This window comes from Chelonia mydas, chromosome 3, assembly GCF_015237465.2.
Source record: "Chelonia mydas isolate rCheMyd1 chromosome 3, rCheMyd1.pri.v2, whole genome shotgun sequence".
In the NCBI taxonomy this organism is placed as follows: Eukaryota; Metazoa; Chordata; order Testudines; family Cheloniidae; genus Chelonia; species Chelonia mydas.
Genome location: NC_057851.1, coordinates 74,636,539 through 74,652,639, shown reverse-complemented (window position 1 = coordinate 74,652,639; position 16,101 = coordinate 74,636,539). Strand labels below are relative to the sequence as shown.

The 16,101-nt window shown below is 39.2% G+C and overlaps 1 protein-coding gene across 7 annotated transcripts in view; it reads right to left on the bottom strand.

Moving 5' to 3' along the window:
* The window catches only part of GRIK2 (glutamate ionotropic receptor kainate type subunit 2), a 603,576-nt gene that overhangs the window by 510,918 nt on the left and 76,557 nt on the right, over window positions 1–16,101 (bottom strand). Inside the window, exon 1 of one of the 7 annotated variants that reach the window (XM_043542708.1) lies at window positions 5,644–5,727. The exons of the other annotated variants lie outside the window; for them this stretch is intronic. The gene's annotated coding sequence lies outside the window, so the exon portion shown is untranslated. Of the gene's footprint in view, window positions 1–5,643; window positions 5,728–16,101 lie in introns of those variants that run through there. 7 annotated transcript variants of the gene reach the window in all.

The following is a 16,101-nucleotide window of genomic DNA, read 5'->3' as shown; positions in this document are numbered from 1 at the left end:
TAACAATTAAAAAACAAACAAAACAACAATGAAGGAAATTCCCAGACTATATTAAGAAGTTAAAGTGGATAGTATAAATGAGATAAACCACTTTACTATATTATTGTTTTAATTACCCCAAAATTACACATAAACTCAGGAAATTCAAAGTTAAGGATAAACTTAAAAGAAAATCCAAATATATTAAGATACGGAAATGCACCTTAGGGCACCGACACAACTTTAATTCTGCTATTTTGCTCTAAAGTACTCCCAACTTTAATTCCATTTTAATGTAGTGTTTGTCTGGGAATAATATTTGCCTCAGATATTTTTGCTTATTGTATGTTACTATCCTTTAAATTACAATAGTTTGTTTTTGTCTTAAATTCCCCATTTACTCTAAATTTCCCAAGTTATCACTTGGTCCCCCTGATTTTTAAGTGTCTTCCCAAAGTGAACAATTAGTCCTTGCACTACATTAATATTATAGTATTTCACTTAGCTCACTTCCAAATCTTCTGCTCTCTGAAGTGACTAAAAGCTCATTCTTCAGCCTTTCATTTATTGTGCGTATTTCTAAAACCTATAGTTGAAATTCTGGTTCCCCTATATTGGAGAGACATACCCCTGTGAAAAAATATCCTTTATGAAAAGGTTACCAAAATGGAACACTGTTCTTGATGGTATTCTATCTATGCCTTGAAGAGTGCCAGTTTTACTTATTTTGCTTTGTATTCTACGCTTTTGGAATATTTCAGTATCCTGATTCACCTCTTTTACTGAAACCACATGCTGGGCTGGTGGGTTGGGTTACAAACTCTTTCTACAATAACCCCTACATATCTTTCTGGGGAATAGCACTCTGCTCAACTCTTGCATGGTTTCTCATGTAGATTGGTTTTAGTGCCTTCCTCCCTACACTTATATGGCCTAACTAGAGTTGTGCTGCTTCCAGCTGAATTGAATTTGGTCCATTCACTTACACTGATCTACGTTTAAAATGTGCTTTCATTTCTGGACCAAGACTCCTAAGAAGACAAAATTTCTTCATTATTTCATATCCATGGAATTTATATGAACAGATTTTGCGATTTTATATTTGATAGTCTTACCAAAAACATATATACCTACCTCTCACACTCCAGTAAAATTCCCAAACCAGACCTTGGTTGCTAACATTCACATAACCCTACGTGATGGAGCGAAGGGATCCTATTCAGCTTCTGGCTGGCAGGCAATGCTAAAAGTGCTGGGCGGGACGGGTAGGGCAGGGGGTGGAAGGTAACAATGAGTTGCACAGGACCCCCCCCCAAAAAAAACAAAAAACCAAGCTTTGGGTTGCTGAGGGGGATACATTAAGCATTGTTTAACAAAAGTTCCTGTTCCCAGATTATGATAGATCCTTAACTTTTTTCAGACCACTTAAGCACTGTTGGAAAGGAGCTAAAACGGTTATCCAAACAAAAATGTTGGTAAGAGGGAGGAGTGGGTCTGCAGCAGCTCTGCACAGGAATTCTGATAATCCGCATTGGTAGAAGGTTTCCTCCGTGGCTGTGAAACCAGCAGCCACGAAGGGAAAGAGGTTGAAACTACAGGAAGATTTGGGTACAGTCTCAGCCTGCATGACAGCTGAAGCAAGCCTTTTATTCTGTTACTTCAGGGACTATGGATGAAACAAGCCCTCTGTCTTTTATGTCTGAACCTTGAAGTGGCATCTCTGTTTTGCAATAACTTCAGTTCCAATCACCCACACTTCAAACACCTATGAATCTAACCAGACATGCAGAGTCCATTGATAGACCTACCTCTGCTCCAAACAGCCTGTCACACCACTTTAAAGCTAGAAAAAAACAACATTTATAACAGACCCTTAGTTTCCTGGTTTGATGATCCAGTTTTCCCTTTAGCAAGCTCTTTTATTTCCATACCATGACTCCACACTTTGATCAAAAGTTTTTAATGCAAAATCCCATTAAAACCTAAGCAAAAATACCCACAGCATTTCTGTCACCTGTTATGGCATCAGGTATGCAGTGAGCCACTAGTCCACATTAATATGACTGTTGAAAGAACAGTCTACTGAACTTGCTGTAAGGACAAAATTGACATCACAAATGGAAAATCAGAGCTTTGTCTTGCACATTTAAAATACATGCTAGGTAGAATATAGTCTGCATAAACATTGTGAACTAAAACCTCACCTGTTTTTTATCAGCATAGCTCCATTGACTTCAATGTAGCTGTGCTAATTTACACTAGGTGAAGGATTTGACCCTATGTTTAGTTGTGAAGAGTACTGTTTGCTTATTACATGTAAAATAACTAGCGTATCAACAGCACACATCTGAAAGATGAGCCGCCTTTGAATCCAAGATCTCTGGCAAAATTGTACTGTGATTGTTAGACTGTTATAAACAATCATTTCTTACTTTTCTAAAACAAATCACAACATCTAAAAACTTATACATACCCTGAATGCTAAAATGAGTTCAACTAATCATGTTCAAATTTAATTCCATAGATTTGTTATTACCATATACTGCTAATGAACACAAACTTTTTCTTTCATTCCATGGAGAAGAAAACTTCTAGCACAAGAAATGAATTAAAGCAGAACTTAGCTTTTGGTGTTTATCCTAAAAGGGAATGTCTTGTATCCACTTATTGTCCTTTGAAAATGTAATGAATTGTACATTACTCATAAATCTTTTCTCAAAGCTGGTGTTTATTTTACTCTTAGATCTATTTAAATACAGAGAAATAGCCTTAAAGAAAAGGCTTAAATGGTCTCACAATACCCACACCTATCCCCTTGGTCAGATCAGTAAACCCAAGAAAGTCTGTTTTGATGCCTCAAGCTGCCACCACCACAAAAAACCTAAGACAATAAAAATGCTCCATTCTTTCATTTTTCCTTCATGAAATCTGTCTGATTAGTGCCTCAACATTGCCAGATCAGCTATGTTCCATATTAGCAGATGAAAACTGAAAAAAACGTTTATTTAACACACCTCTCACTATTATTAATGAAACTGAATGAAAAATGCCAGAGTAGTAAGTATTCTGTGTAATCCAATTAGCAATATGCTGCAATGGACTGATATTTTGAAACATAATACCAAAACCTCCCCCTTAAGAGCATCCCCACAGACTCGTTTTCTGAAATGCACAATTAATTGATTAGCATGTTCTAAAGTAGAGCAAATCCAGACCAAACTAGTCAGTCTTAAGGGAATACTGTACTTAACTCTGGATTCAGGTTACATTCAATTACAAAAATATACTAAAATAAAACAAGTACATTAGCCCTTTTGGAAGTAAATAACTATAGATAGTTATAAAGATTTTAACATCTGCTATTAAATATTGTGGTGAATAATGTATTCAATGTCAAACTAGCATAATATCTTGGCAGTAAAGTCCATATTCCTAAAATTAACTGTCATTTTGGTGCTCTTCCTCTTTCTGATTCCAACCACTATATCCAAGGAATATCTGAAACAAATTAAGGCTATGTTAGCTGCAACCAAAAAGTTATAAAACTATTCTATTAAAACAAAGGTTACAAGCCAACACTGGTAATTTCCCTGGTGTAAAACATTACAAAATACTGTAGGTGGACCTCAAATCCACATCACAGGTAATTGAAAGTGATTTATCTTTACGTCAATGCAGCATTTTTCACAGGTTAGCTGGGCTTTGTTGGGCCTTTATCATCTTATTACACTTCTAGAGCCTATTTTTCATTCATACTAAGGCCTCTTTTCACCACTCTGGCAGTGTGTAAAGGGACCTTAAAGTGGGTAAAAATTTCACCCATTTTAAGGTCCCTTTATGCAGCCATAGAAGTGTAAAGGGACTTTAATATCAATAACAATTAGATCCTGAGAGTCTTGGCTGGGCTGCTGAAATGAAAAGATTAGGAACCATAGCTCACCTTTGATTTCTAGATACTAAACTCTGTGGCCCTTACTCAAGTAGAGTTCCCATTTGGGGCAAAAAGCTATTTGATAATATGCACATATATTCAGTATGATCCTACCTTTGATCTTATTTGTTTCTAGTGATTATTTAATTGTCCTTTTTAATATTGAGAAATCAATTTTATTAAACTAATTACAATACATTATCATCACTAATTGTTTGTATCACATAGGGACCCCGCTGTGTTCCAGAAAAGCACTTTAGCACATACTTCAGTGCAATGTTCCCTCTAATTTTTGACAGGCCATGTGCACAAAACATTTCTTCTGTACAAATTGTTGTGCTTCTGTGCGTGCGGTGTTTCGCCGTGTACGCGGGGTTTAGGATCTGTGCGTGCAGGCACACGCGCACAACTTAGAGGGAACTGTGCTTCAGTGGTCTTCTAAACCAAGGCCATATCTAAAGAGAGCGAGAGAGCTAGTGAGAGCGAGAGCGAGAATGTCATTGCCCTAAATAAGTTACAGTCTGAATAGTTTTTTAATCATTTTTCTTTAAATCTTTTTCAGATGTTCCATGGTTGTTTGTGTAGTCTTGTTTTTTCCGATGTTTGTGGGGCAGATCCTTGCTTACTTCCCACATCACTTGCAGAAAAATGCAGAGAACACACCACATATGGGACTTACCATTTTCTTTAGTATCCATCACCATAGTATCTAACCTCACATAGTTTTTGTGATGCATACTACGGTATTAACATGTAACAATTAAACCCTTAAGGAAGAGTTATGTGTTGGTATATTTGTAATGGAAATACCTCCTTAATAGCTGACTCTACTCCTTAATGAGATTCAGATCTGAATGTTTAAAAGAAGCATATAGATTTAAATCTTACCGGCAGGTTTCAAAGATCCTTCCTCACGTCATAGCACCAATAGCTTACAACTTGTATTATATTTTCCCTAAAGGTGTATTGATGGTAAAAATATTTGCAAAAAGAAAAGGAGTACTTGTGGCACCTTAGAGACTAACCAATTTATTTGAGCATAAGCTTTCGTGAGCTACAGTATGCATCCGATGAAGTGAGCTGTAGCTCACGAAAGCTTATGCTCAAATAAATTGGTTAGTCTCTAAGGTGCCACAAGTACTCCTTTTCTTTTTGCAAATACAGACTAACACGGCTGTTTGAAACCGGTAAAAATATTGTCACTGTATGCACAGACTTCAGTAAACCACTCTATGCTTTGGGAAGAACAGATAATGATGTGAACTTCAAGAGCAAAGAGATTTCATCCCATCTTCTTGCTAAAGAAAAAGGTTTCTAATTAAAAAGAGGATTAAAGATGCTCTCCCTTTACGTTTAATGGCTATAATATCCAGATTTCTAGCACTATAAATATTGCTTGCAACTAAGAGGCTCAAAATCAATCTGTTTAAACAGGTACTGTTTTCTAGTTTCCTGTCAGAAATTCACTAGCATGGCTCATACAGGTATGTCAAAATCCAAGGTTCATGTCATAAACAATGTAGTAAAATTACATTAATATACTATTGAACATTTTCTCAGGAAATAAAAGTCTAAACTGATGGACAGTGACTTGCATGGAATACATTATCTTGTGCAACATTAAATGCAATCCCAGGGGCTTTGCTTGAACAGGGCTGGTTGAAACATCTGAGCCTTCTGCACTCATTCCAGATACTGGGTGGGGAAGGGTGAGGAAGCGGAGAGGAACATACCATAGGTGTAAACCTCAGGAGAAGCTCTTGCCTCTTAATATTCTACTGACCGTTTAATATGACTGAAGGGACTTGAATGATTGTTTCAGATGACGTTTGAAGAAAAAAAATGCACAAAGATATGGAAGGATATTGTCAAAAGAAATTTTAAAAGGCTGTAAAACAAGAAGAATCTGGAACCAGGCTACAGCATAATTGTAATTGGAAGCATGCAAGTACAGAGATAATAATTTTCCATCCTCTGATCTTGCTCATGCATTTTCTCTGTTGTATACTGTTGCCCATTTATTTATTTTATTCTTCAACAACAGTTTATTCTTTTGAAGAAAACTGAATACAGCAGGTTTTATTTTTAACTCAGAGGCTATGTCTGAGCAATATATTTGATTTTCTGAAGCCTGCAGTAAAAAGACATAACACTATCTGATTGTGTTGATTTATACTCTGGAAAGTGACTCTGTACTTTTTATTCAGTAGTCCCTCTTCTGTATTCAGAGTCATCTGCTCACTTGAGCAACAAAACTTTTCTTACTTCTGTTAGCCCTTGTAGTGGGGTGGTCACCCGCTCCTGCCCGTCGGGGACTTAAAGCCAGCCCTTGGGGAGAGCTGTGGGCTAGAAGCTGGGCTGATTGGGGAAGCAGCTGCAGTTGGGCCATGCCCCAATCAGGGCCCAGATGGCCCTTATAAAGGCTGGGAGCCAGAAGCTTAGGCAGAGTCTTTCCACACCCTGCCCCAACCAACCAGAGTAAGGCAGGGTTGGGGAAAGGCCTCAGGAGCTGGGAAGCCCTAGGCCAGCAACTCCTGAGGCCCACATAGGTATTGGGATTGCAGATGGGCAGCCTGATGGTGGGTAAAGGCAGCTTGTCCAAACCCCTTGTTGCCTGTCATGATTGGCTTTTACACTGCAGTCTACCCTAGGGCACGGGGGCTAGACGGTGACTGGCAGTAGTCACGACTGAGGTGATGTGGGGATAGAGGGTGAGGGTTCCCCGGAGTGGGGAGGCCCAGGAAGTGGGGGTACTGCCAGGAGGCAGCACCCAAGCCAAGGGCACCGGGTTCAGGAGGGAGACGGGGGCCAGTGGCAAGGCAGATCACCGGCCTGCAGAGGGTGCTCTGGGCTGGAAATCAAGCTAATTCCCAAGAACGACCAGCAGGAGGTGCCGCAGGGGTGAGTCAGAACTTTACCGCCCTATAGATGCAAGAGAGTTAAAAGAGTGAGCTGGACTCTACTCCTTCTTGGGTATCATCAACTAAATTGCTTATTCTGTTCCCATCAGTTACATTTGTATAAATCAACTGCTGACATTAGGACTGGATAGGTGTCATTGAAGACAATGGAGATGGAACTCAAAGTATAAATGTAGCCTGCAGTAGCTTTTCCACTTGTGATAATACAAGAGTAAAACACAGCTTCTCAACTGCCAACCGAGCCTGAGAGCTAATAAAAACATTTTTTTAATTTATAAACTAAGTATATTTGACATGGAACTCATTACAGTACAATAAACACAGAACCACACCATTTTGAAAGAGTCACTTTTCATAGCAGAACCACATTATGCTCTGTACAAATTTTATGTCTCTCAAGACATAAATCCTTGGCTTGACTAGTACTGAGTGGGAGCAGAGCCTAAACTGTGCGTGCTGTCTGCTACAGGAATGCTGCTAGAGCAGGATTTCACTGTAGTGCAGGCTTTGTTACTCCTGTGAGCAGCAGCTCAGTGCACCCCAGGTTAGTGCTTGTTGATGACTGTAGTGTACATGCTGGCCAGATGTGGGATTAGGTTATCATGCTTTCCTAGGGTCACGGTGCTCGGGCCTCTCTGTTAGCCAACCTTCCCTTCCAACTCTTTCTTGAGAGCTATACCTACTCAAGGGAGATGGATTGCCTAAGCCCTTTTCACACTTATATCCTACCCATTGTGCACCAGCTCAAGACAGGAAAATATTTAGCCTTTAGCATATACTGTACTGAACTCTTGACCTGAACTCTTTTGCAGCTCCACAAACAAGAATTTGAATAATGTAACTGTGACATTGTGAGTCACCAGATGGTGCTATTGCAGATAGTCTTGTTAGTTCTGTTCAACTACTTATGCAAGTAACTAGCTTGAGTGAAATTCTGATGGTTAGCAATGATGCACTTCTTTTCAAAGTCCATTCTGCCTGAATCATTCTAAGAATGACTCTTAGGTGCATGAAATCAAACAAAAAACTATATGGTGCCAAAACATGAAACCATTTTAGCATTAAAAAGTTATAGGAGGGACTGCCCACTGTTGGGAGAAAGCCTGGACCCTGCCACTGACTCCAGTGATGCTACAGCTTAATCACTTTGCCGGATCAGGGACTGGGCACAACACCTTTAAAACTTTGGCTTCCCTGGGCTACTGCCTCTGGAGAAGAGAGGCAAAGACACCCTCTGTGAGTGACTAAACTGGCATCCTGTTCACAAAAGCCTATTTCCCCCTAAACTCCCAGCACTGCTACCAATGGTGCAACTCAGTGATTGTGATAATGTATATGTTTATGTAATGGTGGCTCCAGCTTTTTAACCATCGTGTCGTCTAGACCTGCCCACCTCATTGTTTGCTGAATTAATTTGTTATGACATAACTGTGTTTTTAATTTTAGTTTTTTAAACTTGTATTCCAGGGCAAAGTTTTGCAGTAGTAGTCACAAAACCAATGAGCTATTAAATGTCTATTTTGGTTGAGCCATTTGTGTACACTTGAGAAGGTTTACTCCAATATTTTAGGTGTAATTACTATGCATTTTTCTATTTAGTGTCTTGTGATGGGGGTCATATACCCCATATTAGCAATGAGGAAAGGAATTAAAATGACTCTGTGCACACAAAAGGATTTAAACCGGAATTAATTATAGCCGTTATAAAAGCATGCCCCTTAGAAGGAGAGAGAGGTTCTTCTGGAGAAGGCTGAAGGGGAGAGATTCTCTGGAGATCAAGGAGGAAGAGACCCTGTCTGGAACAGCTAGCTGGGATTGTAACTATTAAAATGCACGCCTTGGAAAGAGGCTATAAAATTAGTGCCTGAGCAGGCCACAGGCTCAGGCACGGATGGCTGCTTTAAATAAAGCGGGGCTGGAGTAAAGCTCTTTGTTAGAGGCTTCCTTACTTTGGGCTCATATCAAAACAGCCAGCTTTTTCCTCTTAAAGGAAAAGTACCAATCAGGTAAATGGTCAGGTAATTTGGAACTTGACTGAATGTAAATCTGTAGTAAATGAAGTTAGAATGACAACTTCTGCAAGACTTGGGCCATCAAACTGGACAAAAAACAAGAAAACCCATTTGAGATAAAGAGCACCTGATAAGTCACAAACACCCATTCTGACAAATCAAATCAAACATCAAGACAAAGAGTTAAACAAATTCAAGGTCTTCAACCCATCCAGCAGGTATGGTAATTCTTTTAGGAAATCTGAAAGGGGTTAGTCCTGATAGAGACAAGGGAGTAAGACATTGGGTATGTCTACAGTGTAAATGAAGGTATGATTGTAGCATGGGGAGGCACAGCCGTACTAGCTTTAATGTAGCTATCACAAGTAACAACAATAGTGAAGAAGTGGTGACAGGGCTTGTATTCAAGTTAGCCACCTGCTAGGAATCCTCGCTGAAGTTCATGCGGCCACGTTTCCATACTACTGTACCCATGCTAACTAGATTAAAGCTAGCGTGGATTTGCTTATCTAGGCTACAATCACACCTTCATTTGCAATGCAGACATATCCTCTGTTGAAATATAAATTTAGTGAGATATTACGAGGGCCAAAAAGAGCTGCAATTGCAGGAATGGTGATGCCATTTTAAATATTCCCCTTGATCACAAGATTAGAAGATGGCCAAAAAGTTGAATACATGTTAGGACACTGGGTATCAGTAAATGTGGATTTAGAATTTTGCAACTATCGGGGTGAAATGAATCTACCTCAACTTTTGGATCCACAAGTATTTGTGTCAGTATTACAAGAAATTCTTGTTTCTTCTGCTACCAAATCAGCAGCACAACAGAGTCTGTATTTTTGTTTATTTTGTACTTTGTGACAATAGGAAGCAATTAATGGTATTGCTACTCACCCTACTGAGTGTCTTGAATGCCTTCGCCTACCCACACTTTGATTGTCCCATTCTATCTACAGCTGATACATGACATCATCTCCCTGTACTGCTTAAGTCTGATGAATACATGATAAGTTTTATTAAAACTTAAGAATTCCATATAGACAACTAATAACTGCAGAACAAATGCTCAAATATGATTTTATCATGACCAGAATGTCTGTAGATGAATAAAGAAGATTTTAAAAAGATATCCAGCCATAAGATTCAGGTCTTATTTTGAAAGGCTACGCAACCTTGAATATAATTTTGAAAAAGCAGATGTTACTAAGTGTGTGTGTGAGAGAGAGAGAGAGAGAGAGAGAGAGCGCGCGCGCGCGTGCACGCTCTTCAATTCCTCAGCTGCAACTGCATCTTTTAATCTCCTTCATTAGTGCGCAAACATTCTGGTCATGAATAGGTCATATTCAATCATTCATTCTGCAGTTATTAATTATGTATTGCATATAGTACATGCACTCTGAATAAATAAGCGTAAGTGTTCTTTATAACCCACAGGACATATGTACATTTCTTTGTACTATATTCTGGGGGGCGGGGGGGAGAGGGGAGATCACAATATACCATATCTTACTTTGCCACTTGAGAGATACAATTAAACTGTTATGAGAAAGATTGCAAATTTTAAACGATATTTTTGTTCAAACATTTCAGATCATATTTGTATAGATTAGTTTAAAATAATGGACCAAATCAAACCTGGTATGAGTGCAGCTCCAGTGAACTAAGATATTGAGTTGGCCATTAATTTTGCAAAAATTTTAGGAAGTACTCCTGAATGCTTGTGTATATGGGCATACTATATATAAGCAGATGTTACTAACTGTAAATAAAGGAAGGAAAGAGCACACTGTATTCCTTGCAAACTCATGAAGGCAGTATAAACAAACTGCTGCTTAAATATAGCTATAATTACAGAACAGCAAATCTGTTATGTAAATGAATTCCTGTGATCTGATAGGTGCTGAAATCAATTAGGGGCTTGCCTATTTGAAGTTCTTTCTGAAAGTGCCTGAGAATGAAAGACACTCTCTTCCTACTGTTGCTCATTTGAAATTGGCATTTCTATGTGGCAGACATGACCTTATCCTTGCAGTTTAGCTAAAATGATTTTTATTAAGCCTAAACAAGTGTGAACAGTACTAATTTCCTGCAGCAACAAAATCTGAATGAGTGTATATAAGTCCTGCCTCATCATATGAAACAGTGTAAATTGTGCCAAGATACTAGACTCCTGGACACAATAGGCAGCTTCTAAGGATTTTATCTGAATTTTCATTTTATCATTAGTCACAAAGCTAGAGGCCCAATTCATTTTAAGAAATCCTTCTAAGGGTTGCTGAGGGTCATTTGTGGTTAGTTCTGGTTCTGAACACTAAACAGGTTATCAAAAAAAGAGAGAGAGGAAAGCATACATGGGTTCTGGTGACTTGCTGATATAAGATGTCCAGTGTGGTGCAAACAGCTAGTTTTCACCAGGAAACAATCTGTTCTCACTGCTATAATGAATGATTAGACACAATTACTCCTTGAACCAACCACTCCTCCTCAGCTAGTTTGGGAGTACTGTCATTCTGCTCTGACAATATAAAAGCACACACGCGATATCCACACAAAGTTACTAGAAGTGATAGTGTACATGCTGACAGGCATCACTACAGTCTTGCATCTTCCGGGCATTCGCCGCAAGGGTGAAAGCATCATATGCTCTCCATCAGAGAAATGACTCACTGTAGGGCTCCTGACTCAATCTAATTGGTCCTCCAACTAACTACTTCAAAGAAAGAATGGAGTTTGGGGACAACTGCTTACGTTTTGAAAATCCTCCCTGGTCTGAAGCAGGTAAATGATTCTTTCCTGTTGAGACATTTATAGAACCTATTCCAAGTCTTACAATATTTATGTGAAGGAAACTTAAGTGAAGCATGATTACTATAGGTTAGATGCATGGCATTTTTCAATGACCCTAAAAGTAAAGAAGTGACGACTGTAATATGAGCCCTTTTCCTGAAAAGAAGAGTGATCTGAGTTTTATTACTGATACCAAGTGTAATTAAATGTGGTACAAAGATATTTGTTGGAAAGATAATGCTGAAGATTAATTATGCATAATGTTTTCAATTCCTTGGCTTTCAGAACAGCTTAAATCCTCAGCAGGAAGGAGAAGATGGTGCTCAATCTCCTCAAGTCAGAAGCACCTTGGTCACAAACAAAACAAAACAAAAAACAAAACATCTCTATGCTAAAAGAAGCCAGATGCTCCTTGGCTCTTCTTATCTCGATTCAGTATGCTGCCTGAGCTGCTTCCATCCATTTAGCAAATCTGGTGAGTAGCCAAAGTAAAAAAATGTACTGATGTCAATTGTGCCGTAAATTCTGTCTGGTTGTGACCTCTTGTATGTGACTGTGGCATGTATTTTTTGATGAGGAAGTCAAGGACACTGAAAGAACTTGTGGATTGAGCATGGGGCTAAAAGTCACCGTCAGACTGAGAAAACATCAGTGTGGATGGAATGAAAGTTTCTTCAGGGAAGAGAAAGAAAGAGGCAGTGGTAGAAGGGAGGTGAGAGAAGAGCGGCTGGCCACATTACCCGGGGGACCACTTCACCTTGAGTAGTCATTATTATTATTTTGACTTTCCAAGACATCTACATTACACTGAAACAGTGGAACTGTCAACCTCAGGAGTGAAAGTCCCATGTGCCAGAGACAGAGATCTCTTGTTGACTGACCCACAAATCTAAAACTCAGTCCTGGAAGACTTCAGCAAGACCATGTGCATCAGCATTTTCAGAGCAAACTATAAAACCTACATCTTCAGTCACATCAGATTAAAAATAGAGAAACTAAACACCTTCGGTAAACAGTGTCCAATCCGTGCTGACTGGAGGGGGAGGATGAGAGAGAGAGAAAAAGGTGTCTTTATGTGTACACTTTATAATTTTGGGAGGCATTCAGTTACTATGGGGGGGGGGGAGGGGGAAGAGGCCACATAAGAACCTAGCTTGATAGATGAAAGAAAGAAGGAGAGAGAGAGGTGGGCAAGTGGACCGGAGAAGGAAGCCAAGTATGTCTTGATGAATGAGTCTGAGCTCTCCTGTAGGGTTTGAGTTTGAATCCTGTTAAGAGTTTGAGTCCTCATGTAGTTTGCCAAGGTAACCAAAGGGAAGCACTTTAATACAGGTACATTACTGTAACCAATTTTATAACCAGAAACTTGCCACTACTACATCAAGTTGCAACATTGCTGGAGTAACTCTTTTTGAGCAGCAGGGTGAGTACAGCAGCAATCTCTTCCTATAGCTTAGACATGCATAGATGTGCATTTCCTTCAATTAGTGTTATTATCAGAGTAAACATAATATAACAATATGTACAACTAGCAGCACATAGGGGGTTGTACAAACATATTCTCAGCTTATTCTAAAAGGATACCAAAGGACACACTTCATAAACAGTATGCAGCCATATCTGGGTCAGAGGATGGTAGCTAAGCTGTGTACTTCACTTGGAGAAAGGGAATATACTCACTGGCAGTAAGTCAAACCCCACTTGTAAAAAATAGCAATGGGATGCTTAGTGTTCCAAGAATAACTCTTGGCTGTCTTGTTCTCTCACCATTGGGAAGAGAGAAGGGGTAGAAAATCTCCACAGGTTTTCTTTGCAGCAATTTGTCCCTCCACTAACTGCATAGATCTTAGGAGAGAGGCACGTGAAGTCTCCTGCTGTATGTGCTGGCTCTATGTCCCTTGTTCCCACTCCCCTTGCCTCCATAGCACTGCAGTTCTCATGGAACCACACTGTTCAGGCTTCTTCAGACACCAAATGCCTTGAGGACCACCACCATGCAGATTAGCCAACAGAAAGTTAATACAGCTGGGGCTGTTTTAACTTTCAGTGGGAGCTGTATTAACTTCCAGTGGGGAACTTTACCGGGGTCAGCGAGTGGGAAGGAAGAACGGTATGCATCTTCTTTGGTCACAGACTCAAGCCAACAACTCTCCATCCACTCTCCACTTGCTCTTTACCATGCTTCTCCTGATCATGCCTAATAGGCTACCAACAAAACCAGAAGCTTTTAAAAAAAAAAAAGAAGAAGAAAACAGAACAAGCTCCACTAATCCAATGGAAAATTCAGTCTTCTAGTTTAAGACCCAAAGAATTCCTAAAACATAATGAACGAGATCCTAAACTGATATAAATCAGCATAGCTCTGTTGACATCAATGGAGTTTCATTGGTTTATACCAGATGAGAATCTAGCCCAGTAATCTAATTCCAAGCCATATCTAATATAATTACACACAAAAAAACTATATAAAAAGAATGTTAAGGTTGTAAAGTCAAGCATTCAAAAGTTGTGAAATGCCAGAATTACGACTGTCTGTGCAACCCTCAGCATATCTATAGACCAGTTGTTAATAGTTAAGTGTCCACTGTCCTCAGCCTGGGAAGGACACACATTCAGGCTTACAGGACATGGGGATACACATATAGGGGAGTATTCATGATACAGCAGCTTTCATAAGAGCAACTCCATAATATTAACTAGAATTCATAAGTTGTAAAGTCAGATTCCCTCAAAATCACCACTCAGGATTGAATCCAGTTCTCCAGAATGGCATTCAGCTGACTTAACCATGAGACCATCTCTTCTCCTCAGCCTGCAATCCATTTCCTCATTCACTACACTCCTTCAAACTTCAGCAACAAATGAGGCAGAGTCCTACAGGCAACAGCCTCTTTTACTAAGTGTCCCTTATTCATGCCCAGAACAGGTCTGTGCACTGAATGAGGCAACCATCCTGTGAAATTAAAAACTATTATAATACATATAGTCTGATCAGCATGAAAAGTTATGAGAGGCTCAGGCATGCTCAACAAAGATGGACTCTTCAGAGATTTTAGCTACTGAAATTGAAGTCTCTACTGAGTATGTGAGATCTGTGATTTTTCAAAGGCTTATGAGTTGGCCAAATTTGTGTGGATTTTCATAAGGACAGCAAAAGATACATGACCAACACAAAGGCAACCCCCTGTCACATTTCAAGTTGCTGGTCCAAAGCATGTGAGGCGGTAAAGCGCTTAAAAGTAAAGGTCACCAGAATTTTTCAACATTGGCAAAACAATCTATTTTTCCCCTATTCTCATGTGTGGAAACGGCTGAACAATTTTGGCTAAACTTTTCCAGCCTGACACAGACACCCAGCATGTAAACTTTCAGCCCAAACAACTAAAGTTTGGCAAAGTTATTAGTTAACTGAAAACAGGGTCTTGTAATAGGACATGTTGTACAACCTTAATAATAGGCAGTAATACCAGCCTGCCTATTATACAATTTCCCTTTTATCTGTGTGCCAAGCTAGCCCAAGGCCAAGTGGTTTGTGTTAGGGGAGAAGTGCATGATAAAGTGAATGAGAAGAGTGCACAATGAGCAAAAAAATACTCCAAATGGTACTTTTAAGCACTTTTTAACAAAAGTAAATGAATAAATAAAAGAAACAGAAGCAATCAGAGCGAGAGGAGAGTATAAGAAGAACCGACCCCGAAACAGGACTTCTAATTGCTATTTAAGTAAAGGGGGGAAGAGTAAAGTGAGAGACAGAGGAAAATAGTACTGAGCAATAAACAATTCATTTAAAAAAAACTATGCAGCCAAAATATGAATATTTTATATTTAACTGCTGGAGTTCTGTACAGCCCAAAAAGAACTCTTAAGCCTTTTCATCCCTACACTGACTTTACTTAAGTGCTATTTATGCTGCAATTCCAAGCAAATTCAGAATTCCTTTTAAAAAAAAAAAAAAACTAAAATGTGACTTACTCACTGAAGGGAGTCCCCCAAGCTTGCCTAGGTATGGAGGTTATAATATTCTAGTCCTTTAAAAATGGCATTGCATCTCCTGAGTATAATACTGCTATCCTAAACATGAGTCAGCTTTGAGGTGCTTTGTTATCAGTCATCAGGAGTAGCCAAGGAAGGCTGATAAACGTTTCTTTCAGGCGGACTTTTTTTTAGAATGCCACAAAGAAAACTTGCTACTATAGATCAAGGCCAGGGTCACTCCTTTTGGTTATCTGGAAAGAACAAATGGCCCATACAATAAGGCACTCTGCAATCTGTAGTATAGGAGGTAACATATTGATTTATCAAGATATCAGGCTAGATGTTCAATCTGGTGACAACCCAGTGTCTTGAACATAAATAGTAACGACAATGCTGGTATAAGCAACGGGACTACACATTGCCTTAAGAATCTTTAAAGAGAAGTGTGATTATTGGCATTTCAATTTTTAAATAAGAAATATAGTGCCCGTTT